Genomic DNA, 14,637 nt, shown 5'->3' with positions numbered 1-14,637 from the left:
GTATCAGTCTCAGCATTCTAGTGACTTAAATCCCTCCCCTTTTTTGGTCTTGGTTAATGGAGGAGAAATCCTTCATTACTGATACAATTTTTATTTTTGTTACTGACCAGAGTGTCCGTTTTGGGGAGATGCCCCCCCCCCATGTTTAACCGACCTTATGCCCAACTCTGCCCTTGTGGATAGGCAAGTAAACAAACAAACAAAGAAATAATCAGAAGGGACATTTTCCAGGGCATCTTATAATTAATCAGAAGAGACATTGCAAGTGCATTTTATAATTAATCAGAAGGGGCATTTCCAGGGCATTTTGTAATTAAATCAGGAATTACTTTTCTCAGTTACTTTTGTAATATTAAAACTTTGTTACATTAAATATAGTACCTATTTACAATGCCTCCTCCCGGGACAGATTTAGACACCAGGGTCGTTTTTTAACGTGGAGAAAAGGAACAAAAAATTGTCTTAGTCGTAAAGGATTTCTCCTCCACGGAGAGAGAAGAAATTGAAATATAACATCTAAAGAACAGATACTACACTTTGATCTGGGCCAAAAGGCCGAGAAGAACAAATCATCTTTATTAAAATTATTTATTATTAACAGCGACACCATTTTTTTTTGTTTTAATGGAATTTCATAACAATTAAACGACCCGGATGTAAACGTGACACACAAAAGAACACACACGCTATCGTATTAATATATAGATAATAATAATAATAATAATAATAATAATAATAATAATAATAATGATAATAATACTGGACTTGTGACACTATCAGCCGGTCACTGGTGTGTGACCGACCCACGTGTTACACTTAGAAACGGTCCCATGATGATGTGACGATGGACCAGTCAATAGGATCTGAGTATCAAGGGGGGAAGCATACCTGAGATGTTGGATGTGGGTGTGTGAAAAACATCTTGATCTCTGATGGCATTCTGGTTGGAACCTTCCATGTCCTCAGGGCCGCTTCCATCGACTTAAGACATTTATGACAGACACAAAAACAAACACAACTCGGGGCGCAATATATCTGAGAAATATAATTAACTATTTATTTTATAAAATGTAGACAAAATATACATATTACAATATTAACATACAATATATAGATCATACTATTGATTTTCACTATTACTTTTTAAAAACTAACTAACCTTAACTAGTGTTGAGAGAGAGGGGATACCCCCCTCGCGTTTAAAGAAAGCGAAAATAACACGTGCTTATTCCATGCTGTTCGGACGGAGAGAGAGAGAGAGAGAGAGAGAGAGAGAGAGAGAGAGAGAGAGAGAGAGAGAGAGAGAGAGAGAGAGAGAGAGAACGAGAGAGAGAGAAAGAGAGAGAGATAGAGATTGAGAGAGAGAGAGAGAGAGAGAGAGAGATTGAAGGGACTTATTGCATTCTCGTTGCTTATGTATCCTTCCGCCTATGGCCAAATCACAGCCACGAGGGGGGAGGATGTTAACAACCACCAAAACCGGGGCACTAAAATATAGTGCCACAGACTTACTGTTACGAAATCAAGACTAGAGTCCAAATCAAATCTTGATCAATATTGCAGTCACGGAGGATGTGTTCCATTATGTGTCTCAGATGTACACAAGGTCAATTGCTTGTTGCTGTTGACCATCATCTGTAGAGTTTGCTGGTCATCTTGATCGGTCCAGGTTCACCCAATCCTACTCTGAAAGATCCGTTCCACGAGTGAGATATTATCTGAGATCTTAGATAGTTTCATTCCTAGACACATTGACACACCAGTTCTCGTATGATCACGGAAGTTAAGCAACGTTCTGCCTAACTAATACCAGAGAAGGGACCATTTGGGAATAGCAGATTCTATATCTAGAAGAACGTCAGCATTTCCTCGCAAGAACTGCAAAAACCTAACGTCGACATTCTACCTGGCTGAGATATATATACGACTGGGGTCGCTTTTGAATTTGATGTTCTCTTGAACTTTCCTCCTTCGGAGGAAACCGGTTGAACCCGTCGAGGGGAAACGCCACTGGCATATATATATACTTTCGTTCAAATAGTCACCGCATGTGGAACAGAATATTGCGGGACTGCTCTCCAGTTGACTACAACATGGTCGTTTTCAACTTCAATGGAAACAAATTCTTGTTTAACCTCCCTTTTAAATAATCACATTCTACACACTTTCTATAACTAGCAATCTTTATGGTATTGCATCACCGGCCACCTGACACTCATTATCCTTGAGTGGCTTTTAGATCATGATAACCGGTGACACATTTGTAGAGTCAAATCCATTTTAAATGCGGAAATTCTGTGATCGGGCAGCGTTAAGACCCACTTTAATTATGAAATTGCTTCTTTATTTCAATTTATCTCTTAGTTATCAATGAACAACGGAGTTTCTTCTTCCGCTTTACTAATAGTAAATTTCTATATATAAAACAATAGATGTATGTATGTGTGTGGGTTTCGATGTAAATATATATATATATATATATATATATATATATATATACACATATATAATACAGAATTGCTATGTAATAATAAATAAAAAATCTACATGACTTAAAATATACTTTAGCGTATTTTACAACTGGACAAGGCCGGGCGTCCCTGCTAGCCCTAAGAAAGATTGTTTCAGTTTGAGACGCATATTCATAATAGTGTTTATTTTATATAATTTTTATTTTCTACAAGACAATATACTTTATGATTGAGAATAACTGTTAATCTCAAAAAGAAATATTTTATGCAAACACATTTTGTTACGCTCTACTAGCAGGTATACCAGTCGTTGCCCAAGATTGATTGAGGATCAACGAATGTTCCACACTTCCAATACTTTTACTGTCATTGAAATCGGTGAAATCGACCCTTTCGCAATCAATGTCTAAATCGGAGACCCCCCGTAGTGCACCAGGAGGAAGCTCACATATCTCTCCACAGTGACATAGCCCAGAATACATTACAGCCTACATTGCACTGTAGGAAACATACTGTTGATTTTATAAAATTATTTGCTTATTTGCTTGAATCAAAGTTCTAAAATCTACAAGTTAATTATCATGATTTAATTAAGCTCTTAGCAGAAACATTGTCTTATGACAGAACCTTCTATTGATTATATACACTGTGTCTTCTGTTGTGTGGCTGATAAAATTTCTTAAGTGCACTTGTGATGTTAGATTGTATAAAAATTTAAATTTTAATCAAAATCGTAGTGTTCCTTCTTTAATGGGATCTTTTTATTATCAGTTTACGAAACTTATCGGAGGCATTCCGAAGCTTATGTAAGGATATTCCCAAACACGTAAAGTACATTTGTGTGAAATTTAAAACATCGAAAAATCTATTTGCGGTGAGGCACCAACGGAAGGTCATCAAGCCATGGTGAGAAATGCTCATTTAAAAATAAAATACAAGACTGGCTCGTCTGTTTGACATCTTCTGGCACTCGAAATGGTCTAATTAGTTCATTGTAGATCATGACACGTCCACTTCCCTGTTGACGATGGAATCGATGAGGGACAAGGAATCCAAGAGAACTCCAAATTTTGGCCCACCCATCTGGTCCATCAAGGGTTTCTCTAGTCTCATCGGCGAAAAGAACATTTTCAAAGCTAGTTTTCATGTATTTCTGAGCCCAAGCCAAACGTTTTTCATTATGAGTTTGATTTAAAACAGGTCTTGCTATGGTCTTAATGCTTCTTGTAATTTCATTTAAGACATTGCAGCGTGTTTTTCTGGACAAGGAAGATATTCCAGCCTTGTCAAATATAACAGCACTGTTGCTGTTCGGCTGCTTGATAAGTTGACGGCGCACTTTTCTAACATCACGAGCAGAAAACTGACTTTCTTATGTTTTTGTCCTTCCTTAGTTTGGTGTTTGGATTTTCAACGAATGAAGACAATATTCTTCGATCTCTTCCAAGCTCCTTCTACGAGAAAAAAAACTTCCGTAGGCCTGCAATAACATGTTCCTTTTCACTAGCTGTCAATCGACCCTTTCTAGACATTTTTGCAATAAAATGATACACACTTAAAATGACCAGTAAATAGAAAAATTAGCATAATTTTCAAAATATTTATTCGAATTCAACAAAATTCAGGGAAATAAGGCACCTTGTAATGCTCTTCCAGTGTACCAAATTTCATTTCTCTGCGTTTCATAGCAATTTCAAAATTAAAAAAAATATTGACCTGCAATAAAGTAATACACTAGGTTTATATATATATATATATATATATATATATATATATATATATATATATATATATATATCTGTTCACATTACGTTTAAACTTATATGTATATATATTATATGTATATATATATTATATGTATATATATTATATGTATATATATGTATATATATATATATATATACATATATGTATATACACACACACACACACACACACACACACACACACATATATATATATATATATATATATATATATATATATATATATATGCAATACTACAGTTTACGAAAACGTAATATTTCTTATTATACAAAAAAAATCATGTTAATGTTTATTTACGTGCTTAAAAATGTAATCTGACGTCATCCAATGTTTTTCTTTCAATGGTTTTCTAATATGTCGTCTTGTTTAGAATTTTACTTTGCTTTTCAATATCTATACGAAATTTATAAAAGAAATACTAATCTCAATTACTTTCTATGAAAAACAAACTTAATTTAATATAATTTTGTAGTTTAGTAATGCATGTTGGTTTTACGCAAAATCTTTTTAATGCAATCGGCAAAATCCTGTTCTCTAGTTTTTCAATATCTGTTTGCTTTTCTCTGGATACTCCTTTATCGTTTACCTTGGTGATTAAATAAGTGACGATAATCTACATTTAAATAACCATAGCTATTAATTAATATGCAGATACGTTCATAATTGAAATTAAAAGTGGGTGACAGTAAGGTTAATATATAATAGCTAAAAGGAGTGAATTCGCTCAATTCCCTGAAAGAGCAATCGTCGTTTTGTTGACGTGTTATCCTTCTTTACCTACATATCCACGAGTAATGTGGGATGTGACCATTATTGCCATTGATTAATGGTCAATGATCAAACTGATGGTGTTTCAATAAGAAGTATGCAGTTCAAGGAGAATTAAGCATTCAAAACGACGCCTTTCCATCTTTTTATTTTTTTTTTACTTTGTTATGGTTTTCTCGCTTCCAATATCATCTAAACATCCATCTCATTAGGCGTGATAATTACTCATCTGAAATCAGCTGCCGAGTTCAAAAATGATCATATGACTTCGCTTAAACCCAAAAAAGTCTCGCATTATCGGCTAAGCACCCACATCTGCCACATCGCGGCATGTTGCATCACTGCTCTTTTTTTTTCAAGTGTTTTAATGGAATGTGCTCCGATGAACTCATAGCACTTGTTCTGCCTCGATGCACATACTTTAGACTAACCCTATAACCGACAATATCGCACCCCTTCAGTGTTGAGGTCTCTAGATGCGGGAAAGCCTTTCACTCTACTAGATTCTTCCCTCGGGCTGCTGGACTTTCGAATTCCCTCTCTGCTTCCTGCTTTCTTGACTATACTAACTCGCAGAAGTTTAAACGTAAAGTGAACAGATATTTCGCCGCTCCCAACAGTCTCTTGTTTGACGTGAGCCCAAATAGAAGCCCCTTACGTCCAAGTGGTGATATGCTTTGTTTTAGGGTAAAAAGGAATCGAAAAAAATATTTAATCGACTCTCACCTGTAGGAAAGATTATTAGGCCTTCATAAATTATTTAGAGGAGAAATGTATAGACCAGTTTTTTTCCTCTTTGCTTCTTCTTCCATTTCCGATCTTAATCCATATTTCTGTATTCGAGTCCGTGACGTCACACTCACAACACGACCCAAATGCTGATGCGACTACTTTACAAATGATCTAGATGAGAAGTATACTGACCAATCGTTAATTAAAACTTTTTCTTTGTTTACGACGACCAACCTTATTTGTTCACACGTGTATATTATAGCCATGCTAAGCACATGCAATATGAACTGGAATAAATACATTGAGGACATTGCGAAGGTTGCTGCAAAGAAGGTGGGTTCCCTCTATCGAGCTAGAAGACTACTCACGCCTGAGAGTATCCTGTACATCTACAAAGGCACCATTCGTCCATGCATGGAGTATTGCTGTCATATTTGTGCTGGTACATCTACCACTAACCTCTCCCTATTAGATAGAGTCCTAAAAAGAGCCTTCAATCTAATAGGTCCCACTTCATCATCTAAGCACCAACCCTGACTCATCGCCGCAATATTGCATCCCAGTATCTGTTTGTCAAGTGTTTTAATGGAATGTGCCCTGATGAAGTCATTGGAATTGTGCATCCTCAGCGTACATGTTCGCTTAGCAACAAATCCGCTTAGCAACAAAATCACACCCCTTCACTGTTGAAGTCCCTAAATGCTAGAAAGCTTTCTACTCTAATAGTTTCTTCCCTCGAACAGTTAGACTTTGAAATTCCCTTCCTGCTTCATTATTCCCTGGCTGCACTGATATGCAGAAGTTTAAATGTAACGTAAACAAACATCTTGATAATATTTTCTAGGCATGGTCCCAAATAGCAGCCCTTTACGTGCAAGTGGCAATATGCCTTGTTAGGGGTGAACGGGAACAAAAAAGTATTTGATCTCTTCCTTATGTAGACAAGATGTGAGAGAGAGTTTTGTTTTAATGTGTAACTAGAATATTCAGCGCCTCAAAAGACAATCAAATCTCGTATTAAAAAGCCTAGACATAACCTCAGCATTCTTTCCCAATGAAAACGTCTAAACGAGACTATTCACAATTAACATATCCCCCCTTTATGGGGGGGATTGGGCTAGACTAGACTACCATGTTTAATTATGAAACACTGTTTTAAAAAAATCGCTGACTAATATATGAGAGTTGGTATTTTGTGATTTAAGCGCAGATATCACTTTAGCATTGCTGCATGCAATACTCCTAATTAAGTTAACCACGTAGTCATGATATTGAAATTCTCATACGACAGCAACTCTCTGCAAATCGAATCTGGTTGTCATTGCAAACATCTCTTTCAAGTATTAGATTATCTAATGGACGTGTAAGTAAATACGTATTCTCAAATTGAAAAGATATTCTATGTTATCTTTTTTCAATTAAATTTAGTATTTCTCTCTGTTATCTGACCGTGCAAATTAGTAGATTGTGATTCTGATGCCGAAAAAGAGTTTGGAAGGCTTAACAGTGTTATTTGAACACGGATCTACGCTGTGTTCGAAATGTAGCAAGAGGTTGTTTGCATTTGTCATTTGGCTGAATGTCTCGTAATTGTATTAAGTGATTTTAAATTTATGAACTGCTAATTTGAAATGCATATAACGTCATTGATCGAAAAAAAAAACCCTAAAAAAAAAAAAAAATTCCAGATCGCATGTGGTTGTCTCTACATCCCAATGAATCCGTTTCATGAAATATACAAAAAGTCACAATAAAAATGGCGACCCAGACCCGATTTATCACGTGGAGTTTATACATCTTGAATATAATACAACCTCAAACCATCACAAAGATTTCTGGGTGAGACAAACGGGCTATGATCCTCCCCGGCCTCTCCGAAATTGTATATTAATATTTAGGGAGGGCGCCCACTCTCCAAACCCCACCTCGAATTTTTCTTTTTTCTCCAATTTAAATCTCACCCTAATTTAGAAATTGACCTGCTTTTTTTCAGTTAAAAAAAAATTGGAAAACAGTGGGCCATCTATTATTTAGAAAGGATTGAGCGGGTACTTCTTATTCTTTGTTTGTTTCCCACTTCACAATTCTTTCCGATGTAATCATTGCATATAGAAGGAGATAATGATGGATGGTCAAGTGGTTAACGACACAAACTGACGATCTGGGTGTCAAAGTTCGAATCCAGTTCGTTCAACAACGATCACTTTTATTAAGGATATTGCCAACCGAAACATGTCCCCCGCCCTCTCTCGTAATCCTCGATGTCTTTCTAAAAAAAATTCTGACTAGAAAAATATCGGGGAAATCAATGCCAACAATAGAATCTTCGGATTCATACAATATGATGATTGTATATAAACGTATTTATTTTCATGAGCAATAAGATGTTTAACCGCTTAGGAAATTTTTAGTAGTGGTGGCCACTGAAGTAAATGTGGCATTATGGAGAATAATGAATCTGGTTTAGAGTAGGATAAACATTTAGTAGTTATTGGGATCAAAGATGACCGACGACAACCATCTGTGTCCCATCGCCGCAATGTTGCATCTATGTGTTTGTTTTACAAATATTTTAATGGAATGTGCTCTGATGAACTCGTTGCACTTGTACCCCCCTTGACGCCAATAACCCCGACAAACTTGACAAGCAGCAAAATCCCACCTCTCTACTGTAGAGATTCCGCGATGCCGGAAAATCTTCTACTCAAATAGTTTCTTTCCTCGAACTGCTATACTTTCGAATTCCCTCCACGTTTCTTGCTTCTCTGACTACTGGCATACAGACATATATCTTGCTGCTCAACTCCTTGCATAGTATTCTTGCAAATTATTCTCCAATTCGTAACCCCTTACGTCAAAGTGGCACTCTCCTTGTTTGTTATGAAATTAAATTAACAGTAAATTAACAGTAAAAATTTGAAACAGAACTCCTTCTAGATGTAGATAATTAATTTTTTTTTTCAACGTAGAGTGGAGATCTGGATTTGCTCGCAGTAAAAACTGATTTTTTTCTGAATTATTTGATTATGCATATAAATAGTAACATGTCAGCAATCGGATTAAAGTACTATTTCTATTGAATACAGCTACGACTAATAAATAAACATATAAATATATTTATCATAGCAAAACGCTTTTTTAAATTTTACATAAAGAACTATAAATAATACTAGCTGTTCCTACCAGGAGTTTCCAAGGAATCTATTTTCATTACTGTTTCACTCCTTTCTTAATATGCCGTTTATTTTACGATGATTTAAAAAGTGGAATGTTGAAAACTACATTTAATTATTACCATGCTGTTTATCATTAAATTATTAATTCACATTAATTAATTTTCTTTTCATCTTTCTCTATAAGTAACTTTCAGTCTTTTAATGCAAGAAGATTTGCTAAAAAATTTATAGATAGAATTGACTTTCCATTCGACAGTTTGAATGCTTCCAAATTCCTTTCAAAGGGTCTTTTTTTAATTATTAACATCGAACATGCATAGCTTTTTACAATGCAGCCAATATAAAATCGTGTGAATATAAATTTGAAATCAATAGAAAGAAGGATAAATATATTTCCCATCGATTTTAATATTTTGATATTCGAGATTTTATTATTTTGCTATGTTACATTTCAAATAGTATGGAGGGATTTTACTCCCACACTCAAATATCTCCAACTGTCACCCATGAAAATCGAGAACAAATTTAATGAAAGAAGTCTTTAAGTAGTCACCGGTAACAAATCAAGTGTAACTCTCAGACTACAAGGGATTCTATTCGCTTCTTTCCTTTCATTTTATAAGAAACACTCGTCTAGCTGAAAACACTATCAATAATTCCCCCCACTCTTTATCTGTGCCTAAACTAAACGTAGATTCCATGAACAAAGCTTCTTTCTTAGAACTGCACGCCTGTGGAACTGTCTTCCGTTTTCCTGCTTTCCAGTTGCCTACAATATGGTTGTCTTCATGTCTAACGTAAACAAGTTCTTGATGAGCCGTTCCATATAAGTTAACAAATTTACCGAATTTTCATTACTAATGTTAACTATATTTTCCAATTTCCACTGGACACTTTTTAACCCTTATCCTTGAGTGGCCTCTTGGCCTTGATAATGTGGTGATTCCTGTGTAAAAAAAAGAAAAAGATATATAAAGTTTAGACGTGCTAGGAGTTTTAGTTCAGTTTCAGAACTTCATACAAAAATTGTTAGAAATTACATTTTCACATTTTTAACTGTGGTATTATAGTTTTAAATTATGATTTTGGTTTTCATTACTTATTAAAACAAATATTGTAAGAGGTATTATTGTCATGAATTATATTAAGCTCTATTAAAAATCTGATTATGATGTATAGATCAATAATACAAAACATAATTTATATCATCCACCTTTTTTATAACGTATCATTGCAGTATACATTGCATTGTAGAAAACCTAGTGTTGATTTCATAAACTTATTTTTTATAAAATGGCTTGAACTAAACTTAAAATTGCAACGGTGAAGTGTCCTGGTTTAATTGTTCTTTAAACAAAAACTAATTTCGAACGTGCCGCTGTCTTATCAAAGAAGTTATTGTTGATTTTATACTTCCGCCCATTCTGCTTGTGCGGTGATAAAACTACTTTAATGCAGTTGTCATGTTAGACTGTATAAGGGTGTTTACTTTTGGTCAAATCGGATTGTCTCTTCTTTAATCGGATGTTTCAGTTATTGATTTGCGATACTCATCGGAGACAGTCCGATACCAAACCCCTTTTAGAACACTCCCAGACACAAAAAGTATATTTGTGTGAAATGAAAACAATCGTCCCAGCCATCTTGAAATTAATAGTGAACACACACACACACACACACACACACACACACACACACACACACACACACACACACACACACACACACACACACACACATACACACACACACACACACACACAGAAAACACACACACACACACGCACGCACACACGCACGCACACACACACAACACACACACACGCGCACGCGCGGACAATGTGCGTTTTAATAAAAGTAAAGATGATAATTGTGCATGATATTTCTTCCGTGGTGCGTTTAGTGGCTTCATTTGCTTTCCCAGATGTGTACCGTATTCTTGCCATCACTATTACTAATTTCCTCTTCAAAGCTACAGTCTGTATAAAGTAAGTTATAACTATGAGTGATGTATAGTATTTCTGATATTAACATTGCAACTCAATTGCAAAATAATGCCCGTTAGATTTTTGTATTATTTGGATTTTTAAACGACTATTCTCATCTTGATACACCTAAGCGATTGCGAATTATTGAGGACTTTTACCCAATCATGGCTGACAGAACGAGAACATGCTATCTCTGTGGATTAAATAAATGGTTCCGTTCAAATTTCAGTGCCAATTCAAGATTTTGACAGAAAGATTTTCAAGTTTGACAAAATATAAAAATCAAGAGGTTAAATCGACCGAAAAAAATTGTAAAAATAACATTGAAGATAAAAAAATTGTAAAAATAACATTGATGATAAAAATATTGTAAAAATAACATTGAAGATAAAAAAACTGTAAAAATAACATTAAAGATAAAAAATTGTAAAAATAACATTGAAGATAAAAAATTGTAAAAATAACATTGAAGATAAAAAATTGTAAAAATAACATTGAAAATAAAAAAATTGTAAAAATAACATTGAAGATAAAAATATTGTAAAAATAACATTGAAGATACAAAAATTGTAAAAATAACATTGAAGATACAAAAATTGTAAAAATAACATTGATGATAAAAATATTGTAAAAATAACATTGAAGATAAAAAAACTGTAAAAATAACATTAAAGATAAAAAAATTGTAAAAATAACATTGAAGATAAAAAAATTGTAAAAATAACATTGAAGATAAAAAATTGTAAAAATAACATTGAAAATAAAAAAAATTGTAAAAATAACATTGAAGATAAGAAAATTGTAAAAATAACATTGAAGATAAAAAAATTGTAAAAATAACATTAAAGATAAAAAAATTGTAAAAATAACATTGATGATAAAAAAATTGTAAAAATAACATTGATGATAAAAAATTGTAAAAATAACATTGAAGATAAAAAAAATTGTAAAAATAATATTGAAGATATAAAAATTGTAAAAATAACATTGAAGATAAAAATTGTAACAATAACATTGAAGTTAAAAAAAATGTAAGAATAACATTGAAGATAAAAAAAATTGTAAAAATAACATTGAAGATAAAAAAATTGAAAAAATAACATTGAAGATAAAAAAAATTGTAAAAATAACATTAAAGATAAAAAAATTGTAAAAATAACATTGATGATAAAAAATTGTAAAAATAACATTGATGATAAAAAATTGTAAAAATAACATTGAAGATAAAAAAAATTGTAAAAATAATATTGAAGATATAAAAATTGTAAAAATAACATTGAAGATAAAAATTGTAACAATAACATTGAAGTTAAAAAAAAATGTAAGAATAACATTGAAGATAAAAAAAATTGTAAAAATAACATTGAAGATAAAAAAATTGTAAAAATAACATTGAATGTAAAAAAATTGTAACAATAACATTTAAGATAAAAAATTGTAACAATAATATTGATAAAAAAATTGTAAAAATAACATTGATGATAAAAAAATTGTAAAAATAACATTGATGATAAAAAATTGTAAAAATAACATTGATGATAAAAAATTGTAAAAATAATATTGAAGATAAAAAAATTGTAAAAATAATATTGAAGATAAAAAAATTGTAAAAATAACATTGAAGATAAAAAATTGTAACAATAACATTGAAGATACAAAAATTGTAAAAATAACATTGAAGATAAAAAAATTGTAAAAATAACATTGAAGATACAAAAATTGTAAAAATAACATTGATGATAAAAAAATTGTAAAAATAACATTGATGATAAAAAAATTGTAAAAATAACATTGATGATAAAAAAATTGTAAAAATAACATTGAAGATAAAAAAATTGTAAAAATAACATTGAAGATAAAAAATTGTAACAATAACATTGGAGATAAAAAAAATTGTAAAAATAACATTGAAGATAAAAAAATTGTAAAAATAATATTGAAGATAAAAAAAATTGTAAAAATAACATTGATGATAAAAAAATTGTAAAAATAACATTGAAGATAAAAAAATTGTAAAAATAACATTGAAGATAAAAAATTGTAACAATAACATTGAAGATAAAAAATTGTAACAATAACATTGGAGATAAAAAAAATTGTAAAAATAACATTGAAGATAAAAAAATTGTAAAAATAACATTGAAGATAAAAAATTGTAACAATAACATTGAAGATAAAAAAATTGTAAAAATAACATTGAAGATAAAAAAATTGTAAAAATAACATTGAAGATAAAAAATTGTAACAATAACATTGGAGATAAAAAAAATTGTAAAAATAACATTGAAGATAAAAAAATTGTAAAAATAACATTGAAGATAAAAAATTGTAACAATAACATTGAAGATAAAAAATTGTAACAATAACATTGGAGATAAAAGAAATTGTAAAAATAACATTGAAGATAAAAAAACTGTAAAAATAACATTGAAGATAAAAAAAATGTAAAAATAACATTGAAGATAAAAAAATTGAAAAAATAACATTGAAGATAAAAAAAATTGTAAAAATAACATTGAAGATAAAAAAAATTGTAAAAATAACATTGGCGATAAAAAATTGTAAAAATAACATTGAAGATAAAAACAGATAATCGAAATTATACGAATAATCAATCATTATCTCAAAAATTCAGAAACCCAATCCTTCTGGTTTGTTGCGTCATCAAGGACTACATGGGATACAAAATCGTTTTCATGTGTAGATATCCTCACTCCTACAAGAAGAACTGTGAATGAAACAAAAATAAAAAAAAACGCCCAAGTATAATAGTATTTTCTATAGAAATACATAAAGATGTTACACTCCCATCCTATTTTAACCTGATTCGCCATTTGAAAATAACTTGTACAAAGTTTTATACTGAACATCTAATCATGGCTCAGATTTTATCAACCTTCCTACCTAGCTTCTAATATAATTGAATCGCTATTTAAAAATACCTTAAAAAACTGTTGCTTGCGGGCGTGCACAGAACGGGGACGACGTTTATAATATAACGGTGTACACAGCGACGACAACGACGAGACAATTACTTGGCCGAGTTCATATTTATAATAGGAGGCTGAGAGATGTAAAAAGAAGACGTATAATGATAATGAGGGGGATACAGTCAACACTTTGGAATTGGGGGTTTTCATATAAAGTACGTCATATAAGACAATGGGACAGCGTGATGATACAAACTTGAAAGTCACAAACACATTACCTTGGTTGAAATGACAACGAAGACAAAATGCTTAGAAACAAATGAAGACATTTTCCAGCTGATGATGAGAATCAGGAAAATCCGATGCCTGGCAAAACTACCATATTGTTTCGTCTCACCCCCCCTTCACTTCCAAAGGAGCTTAGGTTAACTCTCTCTTCAACTCTCTATCTCTGACTAAACTCGAACTAAACTCTGACTCGCTCTCTCGAATGTCTGACTCAAATATAGTCTCACTTAACAATATATATTGATTTTATATTTCTTTGTGACGTCAGAACGCGGCCAAACATGTGCATTTTTGTACGTGGACATTGCATATGCTTCCAACACATCCTGCCAACACAAAAGACACTCCTTAATTTCATTGTTCCACGAATCCTCTGACCTAACTTTGTTGTATAGTTATTTCTAACTACAATGGATAATTCCACTGCATTCCTGGAATCGTATCTAAACAACAATAATGCGTTCATATATATATATATATATATATATATATATATATATATGTGTGTGTGTGTGTG

The 14,637-nt window shown here is 32.0% G+C and overlaps 1 pseudogene; it reads right to left on the bottom strand.

Annotated features, from left to right (window-relative positions):
* Positions 1-442: 442 nt before the first annotated feature.
* Positions 443-567, bottom strand: LOC145246255 (U2 spliceosomal RNA; annotated as a pseudogene).
* Positions 568-14,637: the final 14,070 nt, after the last annotated feature.

This window comes from Euprymna scolopes, chromosome 23, assembly GCF_053919585.1.
Source record: "Euprymna scolopes isolate OS-2025 chromosome 23, ASM5391958v1, whole genome shotgun sequence".
NCBI lineage: Eukaryota > Metazoa > Mollusca > Cephalopoda > Sepiida > Sepiolidae > Euprymna > Euprymna scolopes.
The sequence above is the reverse complement of the archived record's forward strand: the minus strand, read 5'-3'. Positions and strand labels throughout refer to the sequence as shown.